The following is a 22,463-nucleotide window of genomic DNA, read 5'->3' as shown; positions in this document are numbered from 1 at the left end:
ATATATTTTAAATATATATATTTTTAAAATATATATATTTTATATATAATTATATATAATATTAATTATATTATATATAATTAATATAATATTAAATAAATAAATATTATAATATTAATAAATTATTATTTAATTTATTTTATTTAAATTATTTATTTAATTTATTTAAACAAATAATAAATTATTAATTTAATTTAATTATTTATTTAATTAATAATTTAAATATTAAATTATTTCTAAGGGTTACTCTAGCTTTGGTATTTATTTCCAATTGTAAGCTTCTTGGGACAGGTTAATAGCATATTGATTTCTCTCAAATGACAGGATTTGACAAATAGGACGGTCTCAGTAAATATTTATCAAAAGAATGAATGATTGAATGGGATTTCAGTAAGTGCTGATTGTTGGCACCATCTGCATCGTTGTTAGCAGCCTATGGCCTATTGCCTTAAAATACAGCACCGGTTTAGAGAATTGTTCCCATCCGTTGCTCTTCATAAGCTCTTCCGAGGGGTTAAAACTGTATAGAGATCTGTGATGGTTAATTTTATGTGTCAACTTGGCAAGGCTATGGTGCTCAGTCTTTTGTTCAAATGACTAGATGTTGCTGTGAAGGTATTTTTCAGATGTGATTAACATTTAAATCAGTGAACTCTGAGTAAACACATTACCCTCCGTAACGTGGGTAGGTCTCATCGGATCAGTTGAAGGCCTTAAGAGCAAAGACTGAGGGTCCTCAAAGGTAAAATAATTCTGCCTCCAGACTACCTTCAGTCTTGAGCTGAAAATTCAACTCTTCCCTAGATCTCCAGACTGCTGGCCTACACTGCAAATGTCAGACATGTCCCCCAGATCACATCAGTCAATTTCTTAAAATAAATTAATCTCTTTCTTTCTCTCCATATTATAAAACACATAGTGTTTGTCCTGTTTCTTTAGAGAACCCTGACTGATATAATACTTATGTATGTTTCTGATAAGATAGGCATAGTTGGTATATATACTTATTTAGATGCCCAAAGCATCACCCTGCTAGCTTGAAAGCTCACCTTCACTTCTCGTAGCATCTTGTAACACCCACTTTCTGGTTTATATAAATGTTTTGGAACCATGGATTCCAAATCTGTCTACCTCACGTATCCTTCCTTGTGAAAAATTAACAGATAAAATAAAGGTTTGCTCTGCATTAGAGAAGTCTGGCAAGATTTTCCCTTGTCACTAATGTGACAATGTGTTCAAGGAAAACAAGGTAGAGTTAGGAGGTCAGTGACAGCCATCTCTGTGGTCACACAACATTCAGCTCTCCGTCTCCAGCATTAAGCCATGTAAGGGGCACAGAAGGTCCTCAGTGAAATTACGTGGGTGAATGGAGTTGATGGCTTCAAGCTTCTCAGCAGTTGATCTCTCTTCTCTCATCACTTTCCTTCCTCATTTTTTCCCGCTCTTCAGGTTCCTCCATCAACTTTCCTTTCTTCTCGCCCCCCTTTCTCCACAGTTACTCCACAAACCCTTCCAGGCTAATCTCCACTACCTAACATATGCACTTATACTTCCAAATATGATTTCCATTTTCACCTCTGGGACTGACACATCCACACTACTCTATATAAAATAGATAGCTAATAAGGACCTACTGTACAGCACAGGGAACTCTACTCAATACTCCATAAAAACCTGTATGGGAAAAGAATCAAAAAAGAGTGGATATATGTATATGTATATGTACATGTGCTGTACACCTGAAACTAACACAACACTGGAAACCAACCATACTCCAATAAAAATTTAAAAAAAAAAAGGAAGTTCAGATTCCCTCAGGCACTGCCAACACCTAAATGGAGTAAATCCCTCCTTAGTGCTTCCAAGATATGTGAGGGTATCTCTGTATCAGTGATTATCACAGTGTGTTGCAAATATTGTTTACATCTCCTGCCCCATGACTAGAGTGTGTTTTCCTGGAAAATAGGATCCAATTCAATTTTATTTGATTTTATATGTCCAGGATTTAGCCTACAGTAAATTTTACTTAACATATGTGAGATGGCTAATTAATCAGACGTAAGAATTTATTATATGCATATGTTCGGAGCTTTCTTTGGCAAACAAAAGATTTAATGATTATGTGTTCTAGGTGGAAATGGATTGGTGCATTTAATGAAAATAATTCACAGAGAGACATGACAAGACTGATTTAAAATGTAAAAGTACATAAAGTACAGACATGATTATAGCTATATATAAAGTTCACAAGTCACACCAAGCCCATTCGCATTGTACTGCATCAATATATCCAGGCATCTGGATGACTACTAAGTCATGACGCTATAAATTGCCCATTATGTAAAGGCCATTTTGAAGGATATCCCGGGCTTCCTAGGAGTAAATAACCTTCCCGCTCCAGAAGGAAACATCTAGCATGGTATTAGTTGCTTTATGCACATGAACTAATGTATTCTCACAACAAGCCTAAGAGGTAGGTATAAAGACCCTGTTGAAATCTGAGTTTCTGCCACGTTGAAAGGCTCACTTATGGTCTGACAGGTTATAGGTGGTAGAGCTGGGCTCTGAACTGTTTTCTGTCTGACGTCAGAGATCGCAATGGCTGTTCTCCTCCGAGTCATCTTGAAGAAACACCAGGGCTGTTGTCACTTGAACTAGGCATTAGCTCCATGGGGGCATGAATTAGGCATTCCTTTCACTTTCCCTCCTTCACAGCATAGGGGCACAGTGCCCTGTACTGGGAAAGGCTCAGCAATCCGATCCCCCATTTGCAGATGTGACAGATGCAAAGCCACCTTCACTGTCGCTTCCTGCATGTCATGACTTGTATTGTTTATCTCCTATGATTGCTCCATTTTGATCCTGCATAATTCCTTTTTGAGAAAGCCTCTCATTGTGTGCAGGTTTTATCTGTGTATTTTTTCTGTTCATACTGTATTTGAGCCACGTAAATCTAGAAATGGGAGTGGAAGGTAAAGGGTGGAAACGCATTACCAGCTGGCAGAACATGAGACCTTTTGTGTGTCCCAGGGCGAGAATGTTGAGCCAGTTCTAACTCCCTTACAAAGCTGCCAGCCTTCATCAAACAGCAGACTTTCCTGAAACAACTTACTTGGAACCTGACAGATTAATAACAACCCTCCCACAAGTGTCTCCTCACATCCTTTCACACTTACTAGTCTCTCGGTCTTCCCTGAGCTGCTCACGGGTCTGGTTCTCTCAGTTCATTCAGGTCTCTGTTCACATGACACCTAATTAGAGAGGCCTTCATTGACCATCCTTATTCAATAGACACCCTGGTCATTTTCTCACCCCTTGCCCAGGTTTCTGTTCCCTTATAGCACTGCCCAGCACCTGCCAACTCATATATATATTTGCTTATTCATTTATTATCTGGTACTTCCACTAGAATACAGTCTTCCTAAGAGCAGAGAATGTGCTTGTTCTATCATTGCTGTATCCTCAATGCTTAGAAGAGTACTAGTATTTGGTAGGTATTCAATAAATATTTTTAAGAGTAAAATAATGAATGATTATCAATTATGGTAACCCTAAAGGCAAGTATCTGATGCTCTGTATCCTCCACCACCATTCACATGCACGCCCGTGCACGCATGCACACGCGCGCGCGCGCGCGCACACACACACACACACACACACACACACACACACACACAATCATCATTATGAACCTGCAGGATAGCATAGAATAGCTTGCTCTTTCATCTTAGACTGGTCATTTGCGACATGGAAAAGGCCCTAAACAACATATTTTAGGAAAAGATAGATAAATGAGCTATGTTGTTTTCATTTTCTTTGAATAATACATATATTTTAAATTCCTGAGGGTGCGTCTAGTTTTCATTAGCACGGGTCCAAACAAAGTTGTATTGGCAGCAACAATCATCAAAATCTCCCTGCTGCTGGAAGTCCGGTTGAATTCACCATCCCTTCACTGCTTGCTAATGATTGGAAGAGAAAATTCTATCTCATGTTTTGACTTACCAGTTGTTAGGTGGTCAGGGGCTATTTTGCGTGGCAGCCTTCCAGTGCTGGAGAAATCGTAAAACTCACACCAACAAACCACCCAACAAGTTGGAGGTATCAGGATCAGGGACTGTAGATGTAGATCCCCGTCACCAGCGGAGTGCCGTCTTGTGATTCCCTTTTCCACCTGTTCTCTGTAAGCCAACTGCCAGCTCTAACATCTGTGTGGCGAATGAAGAAATAGGGACCATCAGGGAAACCTGTTAAGTTTACCTAACCTGCAACTGAGTCTTTCTTTTACCCATACTGATATGATTCCTGTTGGAACTTTTCGTCCTTTTGTTTTTTTAAAAAGCAGGTGGTTGAAATTCGTATTTTAGCCTTTGGAAAACCTGCAAAGAGGACAGTAGACTCACACAGTCTGGAAAGGGGGTGCTCAGATTGATCACATTCCAAGACTGTGTCATCTTCCTTTAGGTCCAGGGCTGACCTTTGGAGAGGAGACCTGAGCTTTAGGCTCTGAAGCTGTGGTGGTGTCAGGAAGAGATGGGCTCTGTCTTAAATTAACAAAGACACGATGATCTATTCTGGGTATTAATATATGTTTGTTTCCATAGATACCAGATTAGGAAAACTAATTATACAAATATGTTTTCCAAATGTATTCAAATTCTATCTCTGATTTGCTAAACCTCCTAGCATCTTACTCAATTTCTTTCTCGTTTCTCCTTCAACAGTATGCAAATGTTTATTAAGCCTGTAATAGAGATTATATGAATAGAAATTGAATTTTATTTATTGTGAAGATATGCACCTGCTATTCTTCTGTGTGGTAAGCAGTTCTGAACATACTGACTGCTCATGCTAACAATGTATATGTCTCAGAAAACTAGTTTGTTCTAATCACAAACACATATATACATATTTAGACACGTTTAGATCTCAACTTGTTTCTCAATATCTATTCGCTGACCATAATGTACAAACAGAAACTGATTTTTTTAAAAGTAGAATTATATCTCTACTTTCATCCCAGTACATGCTTTCTGAAGGATGAAATATATATATATACTTCTAGTGATCTGTATTTATGCTTTTATTTTTCTTCACTTAATACTTTAGAGTGTGACACTAAACCTCACCAAAAAAACAAACAGAAAAAAACACCTTCTCCCAGGTGGCCAGACCCCTGGGGCCAACTTATTTCTTTTTTTTTTTTTTTTTTTAACATCTTTATTGGGGTATAATTGCTTTACAATGGTGTGTTAGTTTCTGCTTTATAACAAAGTGAATCAGTTATACATATACATATGTTCCCATATGTCTTCCCTCTTGCGTCTCCCTCCCTCCCACTCTCCCTATCCCACCCCTCCAGGCTGTCAGAAAGCACCGAGCTAATATCCCTGTGCCATGCGGCTGCTTCCCGCTAGCTATCTACCTTACTACGTTTGTTAGTGTGTATATGTCCATGACTCTCTCTCGCCCTGTCAAAGCTCACCCTTCCCCCTCCCCAAATCCTCAAGTCCGTTCTCCAGTAGGTCTGCATCTTTATTCCTGTCTTACCCCTAGGTTCTTCATGACATTTTTTTTTTCCCCTTAAATTCCATACATATGTGTTAGCATACGGTATTTGTCTTTTTCTTTCTGACTTACTTCACTGTGTATGACAGACTCTAGGTCTATCCATCTCATTACAAATAGCTCAATTTCGTTTCTTTTTAAGGCTGAGTAATATTCCATTGTATATATGTGCCACATCTTCTTTATCCATTCATCCGATGATGGACACTTAGGTTGTTTCCATCTCCGGGCTATTGTAAATAGAGCTGCAATGAACATTTTGGTACATGACTCTTTTTGAATTTTGGTTTTCTCAGGGTATATGCCCAGTAGTGGGATTGCTCAGTCATATGGTAGTTCTATTTGTAGTTTTTTAAGGAACCTCCATACTGTTCTCCATAGTGGCTGAACCAATTCACATTCCCACCAGCAGGGCAAGAGTGTTCCCTTTTCTCCACACCCTCTCCAGCATTTATTGTTTGTAGATTTTTTGATGATGGCCATTCTGACCGGTGTGAGATGATACCTCATTGTAGTTTTGATTTGCATTTCTCTAATGATTAACGATGTTGAGCATCCTTTCATGTGTTTGTTGGCATTCTGTATGTCTTCTCTGGAGAAATGTCTACTTAGGTCTTCTGCCCACCAACTTATTTCTTACACCATCTTCATGCAGATGTGTACACGAGCACAGAGACACACGCATCTACACACTTCATCATGACCCACACCCTTAGCAGCTCTCTGTATTCCTATCACTTGATATTGAAACGTTTTCTCACATAAATACCTTTCTCAGATAGTCCCCCATCTAGAACATCTGATTTCTCTAAGCAGCTAAATTCTTCATAGCAGGTCCCTTCTCTCTCTCTCTCTCTCTCTCTCTCTCTCTCTCTCTCTCTCTCAAGATCCTGCTAATTGACTTACACTCATTTATAAACACTCAGACTATGATGCTAATGGTCTCTAATGGCTCTTAATGGTCAACTGATAAACTGATGGAGAAAATACACACCACCCATGTTCCAAACAAGATCTGTTATTTGCCTCCTTGTTGGCTACTTGTCACTTTTACCTTTCTCTTCCTTGCAGATCTCAAAAAGGCTAAACTGTCATAGCAAGGCACTGAGCATCTAACCTTCCCAATGAGGTGGTATTGGGAAGGGCCTTTGAATAACCAAAAGAAATTCATCAGTGGAGATCTGAGGGCAGGGTCCTAGATGGAGAAAGGAACATAAATAAAGACATAGTGATTTTATAAAAAGCCGTATGCATCTTTTTCCCCAAGGCCTGGTGCCCTGTGTAGAATCTGGCACAGCATATAGACTTACCACTTGGTGTTGCAGCCAGGGAGCACGGGAGGGATGAAGAGTGGAATGGGGTGGGAATCGGTTTGGTCCTCTGTAACAGAGTGTAATTCAAAGCTCCAGAAGACTTTGCAACAGAGTGTCCTATTGTTTCTTCTGCAACCAAAGATAAGATTATTTGGATTACAGAAGGGCAAACAAGGTTTTATTAAGAAAGCAGTCGCCATAGTCGATCAAACTGAGGAAGTTGGGCAGAAGCACTGGCTTATAAATTGGGTTTGTTTCTCATTTTGAGCTTTTTAGAAAAGAAACAATGATTACTTGTTTGTTTACTTGTTTTCCTGGACTGAAAGCATTCCAATAGAGCTTTACCATTGCCCTGGTGTCTCCCCTCCCAATGAGGTGGCTTCCTGCCAGAACTCGTGCCCCCCTGAGTCCATTCTGGAGGCTTGAGGAAATTCCTGGGTTAGACAGAAGGGAGGGCTATTCATTATAACAAGTCCTCGTAAGCGCAATCGTTTTTCACCTTGGAGAGTCTAGGGTGAAGCTCCAGCATATAGGATTTGAAGGGTGAAGGCTCAAGCCTCCGAGGCTCCTGTCACTTACCACTGCACTGCCCTAGGCCAAGGCGTAGCTCTTTGAGCCTTGGTCCCCTTGCCTGTACTAGGGGCTAACCATCTACATGATTTGCCCTGTGGGCTTGCTATGAGGTCATGCATGTGCTTAGACTTTGTAAGCCCCAGAGAAAACATAATAAAGAAATATAAAGAAGGGATTTCCAGAGATGGAGAGTGCGTGTGTGTGTGCGTGTGTGTGTGTGTGTGTGTGTGTGTGTGAATAACGCATCTCACCTAGGGGCTTACACCTCTGCACAGCAACGTGCCACTGAGGACCCACTACTGTTAATGGGACGTTTGAGCAGACTGCTTGGCATCTTAGCCTTCCAAATGCAGTGACAGCACCAAGTCTTAATCAGAGGACCGACAGGGAATTCGCCTTCTCTTTGTTTTCTTATTCAACTGACATTCTGAAAGACCTCCTTGACTTTATTCTCTTTCTTTCTGACTTTCCTTTTTTAAAATATTTATTTATTTGGTTGTGTCAGGGCTTGGTTGCAGCAGGTGGACTCCTTAGTGGTGGCAGGCGAACTCTTAGTTATGGCGTGCTTGTGGGATCTAGTTCCCCAACCAGGGATTAAAGCCGGGCCCCCTGCATTGGGAGCACAGAGTCTTACCCACTGGACCACCAGGGAAGTCCCGGGATGTTAGTCTTTTAACTCCCATAAAACCCAGCAAATATTATTTCGTTCTAATTTAATATTTAAACTTTACAAAGTTAATACATGTCAACAATTTCTTCATCTATTGGAGGGGGGTAATAAAATGACCTTCTATACTATTATGAGGATAAATTGCGAAAATCTATATCATACATTCGCAACAGGAGTGATACTACCCTTCTTTAGCACCACTGCTGGTGAATTGTGCCTGTCAGTTGGGCTGCCAGAGGGGAACTGGTCACCACAGCAGTGCTCCAGCTGAGAGGGAATGCCCCAGGAAGGAAGGTGTAGAGTTCTGGGCAAGAGGTTCTTCCAGAGGTGATTCAGAGAATGTCCCATAATTACAAACCAAGTCCAGACCCTTCTCAAGAGGCAGGAGTTGGTCTAATCTGAGGAAGTGGGAGCTTCAACGGTGTGGTAAAAAGGTAAGAGTCAGGGAGGAATCAGAGAGCAGCGGAGCAAGGTAACGTTCAAGAGAGTTGTCCAAGTGTCAAAGGGGAAACTTGAAGTATAGTAACAACTGCCATAGGTGGAGAACATGTGGTAAGCACATACATCATCTAACCCAATCCTGATGATCAGGATACCTTGACTCTTTGCCGTCTCCATGAGAAGAACACGCCCAGGCTAGCAGGTGTTCCCAGATCAGCTGAGCCCCAGCTGAGCCATGAACTCCTGAGGAAAAAAATTAATGAATGTTTTGCCAAGCCATTAAGTTGTGGGATGCTTTCTTGTGCAGCAATAGCTAACTGATATAGAGTTTGTAAGTAATCACAGTAACTAATGCAAAGTAACAGAGCTAGTAAGTAGCAGAGCTGGGATTCACACCCAGATATTATCACTTCAAAGCCAGCTCTTCTAAACTCTGTACCAGGATGCTAGACTAGATAGTACAAAGTGCAAAATTTGCCCTTGAAGGTCCACTGAGACACAGGACAGAGTTCTCACAGGGACTCCAGAGATCCAGAGAAACCAAAACTTGGATCCCCCAGGGACTAACACTGAAGCTTGATAAGGACAGAAACATATCTGCTTTGTTCATTGTTTTATCCTCAGCACCAGCACAGTGTCTGCACAGAGTAAGTTCCCACTGAGACTATTTCTTGAATGAATGATGTCATTCATTATATAATTTCAATTTACTTTGGCCATTCAATGAACATTAGAAAGTCCATTAAATATAGGTATAACTTAACATTTAATGAGAATTACAAATATTATCAGATTACTAAATGCTAAGAAAAATTTCAAGAATCCTCCAGAAAACTTTAACGGTTTGTAAACTCAGGTCCCCACTTTGGTGAAGTCCCTGGAAATGAAATCACTCTTTCCCAGTGGACTGGACTATAAATGCGAAGCTCATTGCTTGGATTAATTAAAGGTTAGGCTGCATGAAGATGCTGGTGGGTTATGTTGGACTTCTCCGGAACAGATGGAAGGGTTGCTTCAAACAGTGTTTTCTTTTCCAATCTTTCATCAAACATTCTCTTATCCTTATTTTTATGCTAAGTTCTAATTAGCATTGTATCTTTGATTTCAATTTTCATAAAAGACAGAGAAAGGCCTAAACAAAGATTAAGTAAAATTATGGTTTGTTTTTACATTTTGTGTTTCTTTGTTATGTGCTCCCTCCCTCACCACCCCTGGCAAGTTCTAAGAGTAAAAACAACTTGACTGTATAATGGGTTTTGCTACTAAGTCAGTGTTTGATCTTAGGCCAGTTATTCCACATACCTGGGCCTCAATTTGCTAATTTCCTCATCTGGATGATAAAAGTGTTGTACTGAATTAAATCCAAGGTTCTCTTCTTGGAAAAAAATCTATGATTCTCTGTGTGAGGGGCCAACAGGTAGGAAGAACTACTGTGTTGTGAACCAACCTGGCCTTGAGGCAGAATGATCACTGGATTATCTTTGAATAAATATGATGTGCCAGGCCCTGTGCTGGAAAAGGGCTTCAAGAAATACATGCAGAAGGGATTCACGTGGATTTGGGGAACATTCAAGAAAGAACAAGCAACCAGAGCATTGCTTTTCTCTAGAGTCAGAAGGCAGCTGCTGGCATTTCTAGACTGGACTGTTCTGACGGGTGTCAGAGCGACAGGCAGAGAAGAGTTTTGTTAGCCAAACTCTTTCAGGTTATTTGGAACAAAAGTAAACTCAGATTATCTCCGTAAGTGGGATTCATTGTAAGGACAGTAGGGCAGGGGGGAAAAAGAGAAATTCTTTCATCAGTGATACAGCCATGCCTCACAGAGAACCCCTCTACGTCATGCTATGTTAGTAACTCTGGAATCATGGCCTCCAATGGATGTGCAAGATTAGACAGAGCGCAGGGAGAAAATGTATTAGAACATCTTTTACATTTTTAAAAATCTCACCATTATACTTTTTAATTTTGAATGGTTTTCTGATAATGTATACCATAAATTATGGCAGTCATCTAAGTTATAAATATATAAATATATAGTATTAGTTGTATGTGGCAGAGAGAGTAATGCTTACCAGATATTGATTCCTTACATTTCCCAACCTTATGCAATTAAGTGGATTCATTTGACGAGTCTTAGGGAATAAAATCTGAGTAGAAGTGACAAGTGGTGTTTCCAGGTTGAAGCAATGAAAAGGCCGTGCATAATTCTCCAGTCTCCCTTGCCTCGTGGCCATGTCTGCATGTTCTAGATGGTGTACCTATAGGGTGCCTGGGTCCCACAGCTGTATACAGCAGAGAGGTGGATAAAAAGTGTGTGTGGGATGTAAAACTTTGTTAGGTTAAGACACTGAGATATTGGAGTTATTTGTTATTGCAGAATAGCACAAACTTCCCTGACTAATAAAGAGGGACTACTCAAGTTTTTTTGATGGAGTGAGCAATTTATATAATTTTTCTACCCACTTTTGTTTTTGCTGACTAACCCTCTCTTTAGGTTTCCCACAAGATACAATCTGATGAGTTCTCTAATCTATAGACAGCCACGCATCTTTAGTCCGATAAACTGTGGCCAAGGTGGTATCAGGTTCATGAAATGAGAAAGGTACTTCCCGTGATCACTTCTGCCATTAGGGGGAAGGGCTCTTGACAAGAAACCCCTGTTAACTTCAGGAATTTTCAAGACCTTCCTAAAATATGAATGCAAGTCAACAATTTCACATAGAAACACCAGGTCAAGGAACAGACGCTAACAGATCATCTTGTGCTCAAGGGCCTTTTCTATGTCAACGCTGCATTCCAATTCCACATGGATCTTGATCAACAGAAGCCTTGACTAAGTGACTCATGAATGAATGGAAAAGCTGGATGAAGACATACATGTTGGAGTTGGTAGTTTTTGCAAGAGGAAGGCGGCAGCGTATTAAGTGGGAGGAAACTGTCTTCGGCCCAAGACCAATCCTCTGGGAATGGGGTCTTCGTAATGTAGAATTCTGCAAAAGTTTTTCAGTTCACACATTTATTCAACAAAGAGTTACTGACTGCCCTTTATATTCTCAGGTCACTTTCCCAAAATAACTGCAAAGAAAATGTTTTCCACTTTTTCTTCTTCATCTAGAAAGATCTATTTTAAAGGATGGGATTAATGGATTTGAGCACTGCTTTTTCAACAGTCACGAATCCAGGCATTTGGTCCAGGCAGTGCTGGGAGGAGAATGGGTAATGATTTTAACAGAGCCTGTTGCAAACACCCACTTGTTTTTCCACAAGCAACTAATCTTAGGTCTCAGCAATGCAAAATCCCAGCAAGTAAAGGATGAAAGTGACTAAAAGGTGAAATGCTGCCAACAAAAGAAGCCAAAAGGAAATGCACTCTTCAAGGATGGCTCATTGGTGTCAGCTCAGGGCAGGATGGTGTTGCAGTGGTCTGGTTATTGATGAGTGTTACTCTGACCTCTCTACCCACGGAAACGGGATGGGAGCTGAAGCTATTAGCTCTTAATATAATGCCTGGGCAGTTTACTTGTAAGTAGAAGAGGTCATTGGTGAGGATGAACTCACATTTGCCTTTAATAATAATGTGCAGAGAATTTTTAACTGGACTGTGAAGGTTTAACTTCAGGAAGTCCTCAGTCGAGGACTTCCAAGGTAGTGACTATATGCTTGGCACTAGGTAAAGGCCCAAGGGAAAGCAACACAGTCCCTGCCATTAAATGGCTTACTTTTTACCAAGGATACAGAATAGCCTAAAGAAAATGATCAATGGTTGAAAAGAACCCAAAACAGAAAAATAATATCAGTATTGACAAGCAGAAGGGTTTTGTGGTCAGGCAGGCAGGTTGGAGAGCCAAGTAGCCTAGGTTCAAATCCCAGCTTCACCACTTAATACCAAATAGCTCTAGGCCTAGACCATTTACTTAACCTTTGTGCTATATTCTCATTTAAAATATGGGGATAATAAGAATATTTCAAAGGGGTACATGTGAAGTACTTAGAACAGTGACTGCAATTGGTAAGAAATGAATACTAGCTATTATTAAGGGCAATTGAGATTTAGAGGGACATTTAGTTTGGGTGATTACTTTTACTCATCAAATATTCTTGCTGTCTCATTATCTTCCTGTAAGGATTTGTGTGAATATGATCTCTTTTGACACATTAAGAACTCTGGTCTGGAATCTAGGCACCCACGATTCACCACTACCTCTGTGGTCTCTGTGTGGTCTCCAGATGGGTGAAGAACTGTCCCAGTGTTTAGATCTCTCCTGAGACCACAAATAGTTCCTTTAATAAAAAATGCTGAAGCCTTCATTATGTACCTTCTTCTATCCTCTTCAACCAGAATGACCTCTCTTCTCTCTGTTGATCTAAATTCTATATGGCTCAGAATCCAGGTCCCCATGCAGGATGTCTTTACAGTGATGAGATGGAAAGAAAGAATGGATTTTTGCGTTATGAATTATCTCCAGTGAATCTCTATATATCTTGAACTTTCTGAGAGTTTTAGCTTTAAATGGGAATCTTGTCCATTCAGAGCACATGGCCCCTTTATGTCCAGAAGAGTCTTTCTGATGATATCCAGGTATCAGCAGTTCAGCTTCCTCATTGGTCAGATCAATCTCAAGATGAACTGTTAATCATGGCTGCCTGAATCCCTGAGCTAGTCCTTCCTAACACCTGTTCTCCCCTTGTCTTAGGACTTTTGATCATTCACCCTGATTTATGTGACTGAAGTTTGCCCACCTGGTGCAATACACTCACACTGACGATGGCCATCTCATCCCAGTGTCCATCACCATATCTGACAGCATCACTGGTTGGGACTACTCCATATTGCATGTAAGTCCTTTGTGGTACACAATGAGCTGCCTCGTCTGGTCAGCTGAGAGCAAGACTACGATCTGCACCTGATGCCCTGATGCAGCCACGCTCAGGATAAAGAGGACAAGTGGAGAAAGGGAAAAGCAGGTGAGATTCCAAAAAGCAGATCATCTCTGCCAGTGTCTCTACTCATTTCTTTCATGATTCTTTCTATTCTTCTCTTCTTCCATTTCTTTCCCTTTTATTCATTTTTCCTCCATGTCTTCTTTCTTTCGACTTTTTGTTGAATACCTAGAGTAGTGCCCTATGCTAAGTGCTGTGGTCTATGTGCGTGATGGTGGAGGGGCAAAATTACAGACTAACGTCAGCTCTACCATCATCTGACAGGAGGATATTAAAGTCATTTTATCTTTCTTAGTTAGACATATTCATAAGTTGAGGCTCTTGATCTAAATGGTCTTTAATAACCTTCAAGTTTCTCTATTCTGTGGTTCAGCAGACTCAGAGTCCATTCCCAAGGATGTGAAATGAGCACAAAAAGTCTTAAATTTTCACCTTTATTTCAATAATTTTGTTTGTGACAGAGGCCAACTGCATCCCACTATCCACTTTCCTTTTATTTCTTAAGTAATAACACTTGCCAAGTTTTAGCAGGGTTTCCTAGATAGAGATTATATACCCAGCCTCCTTTGCAACTGTGATTACAATCTGGCAGATGTGAAACGTACTTCCGGGTGATGTGCTTAAGGAGGAAGCTGCTTATTTTCACTTCCTCTTTCCCCTTCCGCCGGCTGCCTTAGCCCTAGAGAGAGAAGTCACATGTTGGAGACAGCATCAGAGTAGCTCCACAGGCCCTAGGCTACCCAGTCTGGCACTCCCATAAAGTAGAGACATATAATTCTGTTTTATTTAAGCCATTTCTGTTTTGTTGAGTCTTTTGGTGCAGCAGCTGAGCCTGTACCCGAAATAATAAACTAGTCTTTGCCCTTGTCCTTAGATTTCTAATCAGTTAAAGGAAATGGTTTGAACAGAGAATCCTATGTGTGTCTCCAGACTAAACACTATAGGATGTGTGTTCTGGAACTCGACAGGTTCAAGAAGATGCTGTGTGACAGGCTATCCTTGTTCTAGGATTTACCCAACAGAAAGAATATGAAGAGCACCTGACAGGAATAGTAGATTTTCCAACACTAAGGCATTCTTGCTGCCTAGGCATCCTGTCTGGCCCCTCACCTCACTGCTGCCCAGATGCCTAGTCCAGAATCCTAAATCTGCCTGACCTGGAAAAAAACACCTCTTGTCCTTAGAGACTTTGAACTCCTCAGTGCTGCCTGTTGGTTTTAACCATTCACTGAGCTATGATCTGCACAGCCTGTAGACTCAGAATCCTGGAGGTTTGAATAAAAGACTTGTCCTTAGAGACTCTGAACTCCTGGGTGCTGCCTGTTGGTTTTAACCATACTGAACTCTGATCTACACAGCCTATAGACTCAGAATCCTGGAGGTCTGGATAAAGAAGGTCCCTTAGAGACATCTACCTTCTCCATGGCTCCAGACCCAGCATTTCATCTCAACCCTCAATGTCAGTTCTGCAGATTCAGCCTGTCCCCCCGCCCCCGCTACCCTTCTGACCACCTCCCTCCCCCATACCAACTCAGCTTAAAGGGGAGAATAACAAATCACAGAATTTTAGAAAACAAGTGATAGAACCAAACTTAAGGATTGTTATTTTTCTTTTTAAACAGTAGAATCTTTTTTGAAATAAGAAATTGTATCTAAAATCTGTTAGATACTACAAAATCTACAGGTAAGATATAACAGCAGAGCTTCTCTGATTGAACAGCCAGTGGGTAGCTGGAGCCTACATGTTATTCTTTCTCCTTGTGCCTCATGATGGTTCTTGAAGTACCTCCTGGCTACCCTATGCTTTTCTGAATTTAGTTTGAAAACCACTGGCCTATGTCAACTCTCCCTCCAATGTACACATGGAGAAATTCAGACAAGGAGGCGGTTAATGACGTGCCCAAGACTCTTGAATCCAAGGCCAGGGTTCTTTCCACTAATCACACTGCCATCCCATCCCCAGCTGCCACCACACAGACACTTGCCCTTCTTTGACAACCTTATTCTATCTCGACTGCACATGGTGAGATTCTGAAAATGTTCTCAAGTAAGAGATACCTTGGAAACAAAATCAAGCCTTTTTGTATACATCTTTCTCCATGGGTCTTCTGAGCTCACCAGAATCCAAACCTCCAAATATAGCCCCAAAGTCATCAAAGTTTATTTTAGTGAACAATTAGACTGTTTTATCTGACAGCTTTCTTTGATACATTAGACAGATTGTGTCCAAGTTAAGGCTGAAGACTTCTTTTCTGAATTGGATTAGATGCAGCTCTAACTATGGGCCACAGTCTCCTAAATTTTCTTCCCATTGCTAGAGTTGATGCTGTAAAGATTCTGGTTCTTTCTCTTTTGTCAAGAATTCACCATCCATCACCTTTCATTTCCATCCTGCTATGACTATAAGGGCATCCCAGAGACACACAGACTCACTCTAAGAGGTTTTACTTTCATCTTCTAGGATAGAGGTGGCCAAACCTTTTCTGTAAAGGGCTAAATAGTAATTATTTTAGACTTTGCAAGTCACATACGGTTTCTGTTACACATTCTTCCTTTTCGTTTTCTTTTTTTTTTTTAAAATCAGTTCTTTAAAAATATAAAAACCATTCCTAGCTCAAGAGTTGTACAAAACCTGCTTCAGGCCAAATTTTCAAAATCATATGGTCTTATTTTAGTTCTTTTTAACTGTTCATCCCTCAATTTCTCTCTCTCCTCTCATATTTTACTATGAGCAACAAGAAGAAAGCAGGCAGCAACTTGGAAATCTCCTTTGCAAATAACTAGGTATAACACTTGTGAGTTCTGCTTTCCACAGAACTCCAAGGCAATTTCACTAAGCTTTCTGCCACTACATAATAGTTTCCAGTAACATGTTATGCCTTTCCTTCTAAGCCCTCACTAGGAACATCCTCAAAGTTCCGATTTCTTCCAACAGTCTGTTCAGGAAAATTCAGGCTTTCTCTGTTATCCTCCTCAAAATTCTTCCAATTTCTGTCCACTGCTCAATTCCAGAGCTGCTCTCATATATTTTTAGATTTTTGCTACAGCATCACTCCACTTCCAGGTACCAAAATCTGTGTTAGTTGTAAATTGCTGTGTAACACATTATCGTAAACTTGGAGGCTAAAACAACAACCATTTATTACGCCCACTCTGTGGGTCAGGAGTCTGAGCATGACTTAGCTCCGTCCTCTCCTCGGGGTCTCACAAGGGGTCAGCCAGGGGCTATAGTCTCATTTGTTACTCAGGTTCTCTTCTAATCTTTCATGATCTTCTTCTTGAATCTGTAGAACTTAGAGTGGCCTGCTCCTTGAAAGCCAGGAGGAAAATCTCCCTTCAGATCTCTTTGACTTCCTTAACAATTCACCTGATAAGGTTAGGCTTGATGAGGACAATATCCCTTTTGATTGACTCAAAATCAATTGATTAAGGACCTTAATTACATCTGCAAAATCCCTTAAACTTTGCCATGCATGGTAAGCTACTCTTGGGAGTGATACCCTATCATCTTCACAGGTCCTGCCCACACTCAAAGGGAAATAATTATACAGGGTGGGAATCTTGGGGGCCATCTGAGAGTTCTGTCTACAGTAGTTTGAAAAGATCTTCCAACAAGTGTGAAGATCCAGTGCATTTCTCCACTTCATTCTCATGAATATCTTTTTTTTCAGTTTTTCACTTAACCATGCAAATTACAATAATAGGCTTGGTGTATGGAATATATTAAACCTAATTCTCACTGTTTATAACCACCGCCTAAAGCATAGTCCTGGTCTGGGACTCAGAAGATGTGCTGTTTTGTTTTGGTTTTTAACATCTTCATTGGAGTATAATTGCTTTACAATGTTGTGTTACTTTCTGCTGTACAACAAAGTGAATCAGCTGTATGCATACACATATCCCCATATCCCCTCCCTCTTGTGTCTCCCTCCCACCCTCCCTATCCCACCCCTCTAGGTGGTCACAAAGCACCGAGCTGATCTCCCTGTGCTATGCGGCTGCTTCCCACTAGCTAGCTACTTTACATTTGGTAGTGAATATATGTTCATGCCACTCTCTCACTTCGTCCCAGCTTACCCTTCCCCCTCCCCGTGTCCTCAAGTCCATTCTCTAAATCACATCCCTGCCACAAGCTGAGATGTTGGGTTTTCTCAGGGAATAAACAGCATCTCACTGAGTTTCTATTCCTTCTTAATACATTGAACATAATATCACCAGTTTTCCTTCCAGCTCTTAGGTTCTTTGGCTCAATGATTTATATGTTCTGAGGTATAACTGTTTTATGGCATATCCATAGTGAAAAGTAGAATCAGTGGGTGAGGGTAACAAGAGCCAAAGGCCATGAAAATGAGAAAAAAGGATAAAGGACACCGAGGCTGGAGTTAACTACCCTTCGTTGTCCAGACTAGGCAGGTTCTGCGTGTGCACTCCCAGGCCCCGTACTTGCCACTCCAAGCCTGAGGCTAAAACAACCTTTTTCCTGCCAGCATCTGAATTGACAGTGTGAACATTAGCTTTGCCATTTTCATGGTTAGGTGGTTTTATGCTAGGAGCTTTGAAACTAGAGGTTTCAACAAATCAAATTTAAAGACAAATTAGGTATTCCTATCTCTCATAAAGACTAACCGCAATCTTCAATTTCCAAAGGGCAGTAAAAATTTTTAATCAGCCCAGGCATCTCTATGGTTGGAACAGTTCCCACAGATATGACAGCAAGGTCTCTGACCAAAGTTTTTCATCAAACCTCTCTGTCTGGTAGATGACCAGTTTGCAGGTTTTCCTTCAAGTGTGGTCAAACTTCAGTGAAGACAAATGGCAGAGGCTGTCCCCTGGGACGGCTGGCTGTATGGTACAATGGTAATTGAATATGTTACTTCAGGCCTGAGATGGAATTAACAGACCCAGCCCTCTGGAGAGAGCCACATGGACTCAGAAGCTGACTGTGACCTTACGAGCCCTGGGATCTACTAACCAACCCAATTACACCCTTATAAAATGAGGGATAATTATGACTACAAATTGTATGGCCTTGCCATCATGGGGTCACTATAGTCCAAGTTCTGACCCTCAGCCCTGCATGTTCTAGTTGCTCACTAGGGCTGTCAAGTTTTTGAATAAAAATGTCCATATCATTGAGGATCAATCTGTGATGCATCAGGCACTGCTTTAGGTACTTTGCATATGTTTTCTCTTACAGTCCTCATAACCTCAGTTACGAACTGAAGTGTGTCTCACTAAAGTTCGTATGTTAAGGCCTTTATCCCCAATGTGACTGTATTTGGAGACAGAGCCTTTCAGGAGGGGATTAAGGTTAAATGAGGTCGTGAGGGTGGGGCCTTAGTCCTCTAGGACTGGTGTCCTTATAAGAAGAGGGAAAGACAAGCAGGAGCATGTGTAGACAGAGGAAAGCCCATGTGAGGATGCAGCAAGAAGGCAACCATCCACAAATCAGGAAGTGAGGTCTCACCAGAAGCCAACCCTGCCAATATCTTGATCTTGAACTTCCAGCCTCCAGAACTGTGAGAAAATTAACTTCTGTTGTTTAAGCTACCCTGTCTATGGTGTTATTATGGCATCCCTAGCCAATGAATACAGCATCCTCTGAAGTAGGTGGCATTTATCTTTTACAGAATAGCTTGGGGCTTGGAGAGGCAAAGTTAATGGTTTGTCATAACACAACCCATGGACCAGGGCCATCTTGTTAATTTATGGAGGTAGAGCCAACACGTGTGCCTTTTTCATATACAGAAAACCTTATGTTCACACTTCCCTCAACTTACAGGTCAGGGTCTGGGACATAGAAATCTTGCTTCAACAAGAAATAAAGCATTTCTAATTGAACTTTTTGATCAAACCCATCTACACCTAGACTTATGTGGTTGGCAGCCAGCTCCTGGTACCTTCAAAGAACATGTATAAGGACATTCTCATTAGCGTTGACTAGATTTTTTCAGAATAGTTCTCTTTGTATATAGTTTACATCAATGCTTGGCTTAACATCTTTCCTAAGTCATTATTTATATAAGCAAAACAAGGAGAATGTTGCAGAACTTCCTAAGAAGGATACCTCTGGATTCAGGGTCTTCCTTTCCCCAATTTACACAGACATCAGGAAGAGGGAAGGAATTGAAGGAGATGGCTTTTATCCTCCATCAGAAGGGTACCAGATTCCTTGGCAAGAGGTGAGTATTAAGGCCTATAACAGTCGATACAACTAGGGCACTAATCATTTTGCATCTTTATGTTTCTCTGCTGTCCATCCTTAGGTCTAAGGCAAAAGTTACCGAAGTCTAGGAGTGCTTAATTTACCCCTAATAGTCCTTCCTGCCCTAGTTTTCCACCATTTCATACAAAAGAGGATTCTGCTTACTGAAAGGTTTCTTCATATTTGAAAAATGTATTTAAGTGAGCTCTAGTCTGAGGTTATTAACATTTCCCTCTGTTGCTGATGCAAATAATTTTTAGAAAAATTCTTTAGATTTAATATCAAATTGCCCTTCATTGATTTGTATGTTCTATTCTCTTTCTCTTGAAGACTTAGCATTCAAAGCATGGATCTCTGATGAAACTGTGCATGCATGAGGACACACATGCATAGCTAGCATACAGCTCCTTTTGCTTGATTGGGGACTGAAAATGCAGAAGAGTTGGCTGTTGGCAAGATGTGTGTTCCAAACATTTGAGATGACCTAAGACCTCTCCCTTCAAAATCTCCATCTGCAAGTCTTGGTGGGAAAGCCATATATTAGAAATCCCAATATGCTGTAGGCTTGAGTTCCTAGAAAATCTGGACCAATAAATCATCTTTTTCATTTCCATAGATTCTATCAAAACTCCCATATAAATCACACCATGTTTAAAAATCATGCATGTACCAATTATTCTGAAAATGACAGTTCAAACTCAGATATCTTGGTTATAAGCTAAAACACCACCAGCATGCCTAAATAGTATGTCTATTAATTCTGTTTCCTTTAAAATGTCACAATTTGATACATGCCCCCCAAAAGGAGTTTTTAAGGGGTTCATCACATATAATTAACAATCAAGATATGCTGGAATAAGAATATAATTGAATAATCTGCTCATCCTATACCCTTTTCACATATGAGAAACCCAAGGCTCTGAAAATTTAAGTGAAATACTTAGAGTCACACAATTAACCTGTGGTGGAGCAGTGCTATAGCCTAAATTCCCTGACTCCTCAGGTATCAGAGTTTGGAGGGTCATAACGTTCTTATACTGTAGGGGACCAAGCGCTCTAATGTATAACTGACTAACCTTACCTGAACATGCCTTAGACAAGCACAACTAATCAATATGCCATATTTGACAAAAATACACAGTATAAGAAATAAAATTTTTTCTAAGCAGTGTCTATTATACTGAAGATAGACAGTTAAATCATAATAACTAGAGAGGCAGGAGAATTCTATGTGGTTTGCTTTGATCATTACCATGGTCTACACTGTAATGTTTTAAGATAGTTCAAACAATATAATAGCTGAAATAAAAATACATAAATGTAAAATTATTAATGGCAATATTGAAAAGTCAGGTCTATAAATATTTACTAATTATGTTCAAAATTTTCCCAAGGAAATGTAGGGATCTAAAGATGATTAAGAATCCATTCTTTCCACTGATGAATGTCTAACAGAGGACATCAAAGACCACAGAGATTATAAATCAAACAGAAGTGATATTGGCTGTAGATTACATGCTGGTTCAAGATGGTGGAAGGACATAAGAGGATTTCATCAACATTGATTTGTTGTATTCATAACAAAACTATTCAGGTTTCCAAAGAGATTTTCAATTGACTGATTTTAATGCTTTTTATTCTCCAAGCAAGATCTCCTCAGTTGGAGCAACACAGTAAGAATAACTGATAACTTTTTAGCGTTGCAGTAATAGCATTGTATCATAAACTTACTTAATCCTCTCAACAACGCTATGAGGTATGTGCTATTAATCCCTATTTTAAAGAAGACGAAATTGTAGCTTAGTGAGATTTAATAAATTGCCCAAGTTTGCAGTTATTAAGAAGTGAACAAAGATTTGAACTTAGGAAATATGAATCCTACACCCACAGTCTAAGTACTCTGCTGTACACACCAATGTTAGCAGTTGCAAAAGATTCCTAATAATAACTGAGTTGGTTGACTTTCTATATGCTGTTATTAACAACGTAATAGTTAAAAATTCGTGGCAGCTTTCATGAATAATGACTTGTGTTTTGGCCAAGTTGATTTGTAGAGACACCTTCTGTGGAAGAACTATGATAGCAGCAATTATTGACTATTTGATGTCCTATGAATTTGTGATAATAAAATTATAAAATCTGCATAGAAAAAGATGATTTTGTTTTTATCATCTAGTCTAAAACAGGGAACATACATTTAGATCATTCAAAAATGATATCCTGTCACAAAGGAATGTATTTTAAATAATGATAGAGCATTTCCTGTTATCGTTACCTGATAAAAGAAATTTGCATTGACCTTGCACCCCTTTGTAGTCTGAAATGCAGGTTCTGAATGAGTAACATCAGTTGAGAGCCTTTACTGAGCTTCTGAAGCTCAGTCATAACGAATTCCTGTTCATACACAAAGGCCAAAGGAAGATGCATAAAGTTGAGCCAATAACCTTATGTTATTAAGATGGATTTTTCCACAGTGAGCTATTTAGGTATTAAGTGTAATAAAGGAGACTCATAGATATATAGAGAGGTTCTGTGTCTGTGGTTACATTTTGCCCTATGGAACAATGGTCTCTCTCTCTCTCTCACACACACACACATACACATTTACTAGGCAAGAATTGACCTGCAGGAAAACTGTGATCTCCACTTTATAGATAGATCAATGAGGCAAAGAGAGGTGAAGTGACTTGCCTATGACTACTCGATGTGTGTGTGTGTGTGTGTGTGTGTGTGTGTGTGTGTGTGTGTGTGT

Source organism: Monodon monoceros, unplaced genomic scaffold (assembly GCF_005190385.1).
Source record: "Monodon monoceros isolate NGI ecotype Baffin Bay Population unplaced genomic scaffold, NGI_Narwhal_1 Super_Scaffold_19, whole genome shotgun sequence".
Taxonomy (NCBI): Eukaryota; Metazoa; Chordata; class Mammalia; order Artiodactyla; family Monodontidae; genus Monodon; species Monodon monoceros.
This window is presented reverse-complemented; position numbering follows the sequence as displayed.